This window comes from Cebus imitator, unplaced genomic scaffold (genome assembly GCF_001604975.1).
Source record: "Cebus imitator isolate Cc_AM_T3 unplaced genomic scaffold, Cebus_imitator-1.0 Scaffold258, whole genome shotgun sequence".
Taxonomy (NCBI): Eukaryota; Metazoa; Chordata; class Mammalia; order Primates; family Cebidae; genus Cebus; species Cebus imitator.
This window is the reverse complement of record NW_016107573.1, coordinates 1,705,255-1,706,275: the sequence shown is the minus strand read 5'-3', so window position 1 is coordinate 1,706,275 and position 1,021 is coordinate 1,705,255.

Here is a 1,021-nt window from a genome sequence, read left to right as displayed (position 1 = left end):
AAAGAAAGAAAACCTCACAGTCTTCACCCACAAGGCTGCATGGATGATTGCGCGCTTTTTCACCTCTACCCAGAAGCAACTTGTGTACTTACTGAGCATGACAAACGGCATGTTTTTAAATTTTTTAATTTCTTGATTCTCAAAAATAATAGATGTTCATTGCGGAAAATCTGGAAACACACCAAAAAGAAAATAAAAATTACCCAGAAGAATTTCCTCCTGCTGACTTAGATAACCACAGATAACACATTGGCAAGCAGCCTTCACCACCTTGGTTCTATACAGAGAGGCTGGATAAAGTTACAAACAGATACTGTTCTGTATGGACTGTTTTGTAACTTGTTCTTTCCACAGTGTCAGCTCACATTTTCTGAAGAATTTGAAGCATCAGAGGGGTAAATTTGTTTCTGGCATTTTGGAGCATTGTCAAATTCCATTTTTAATGACCTCAGGTTCTTCCCAGAGTAAAGTTTGGCAAAGGAGACTCATTAAAAGGAAACTGAGGCCAGAGAGGGAAGGACATGCCCAAAGCCAGATAGCCTGTTGGCACCCGGAGAGTTCCCTCCCTCCAAATTCCTCATAACTTCATAGTTTAGCTGCTGTATTCCCAGAGCCCATGCAGTGCCCCGAAGCTATACCCTTGGAATTATTATCAGAGATAAGTTCCTTTAAGCCACACTCTCCAATCAAGGGAGGTCCTTGGAGGGACTTGAAATAGGAAGAAGCTAGAACCCTCTGACTGAGATTTGGCCAGCCACCACCCATGAGGCCCAGTTCTCCCCTGGACCCCTGAGCAACTGAAAATCAACTCCTGTAGTATCATTCCAGAACTTCCAGCATTTGGACTTATTTTATTTTACTTTAATTTTTTTATTTATTGAGACAGGATCTCACTCTGTCACCCAGGCTGGAGTGGTATGATAGCTCACTGCAATCTCCACCTCCCAGGCTTAAGTGATCCTCCCACCTCAGCTTCCCTAGTAGCTGCCACCACACCCAGCTAATTTTTTTTTTTTTTTTT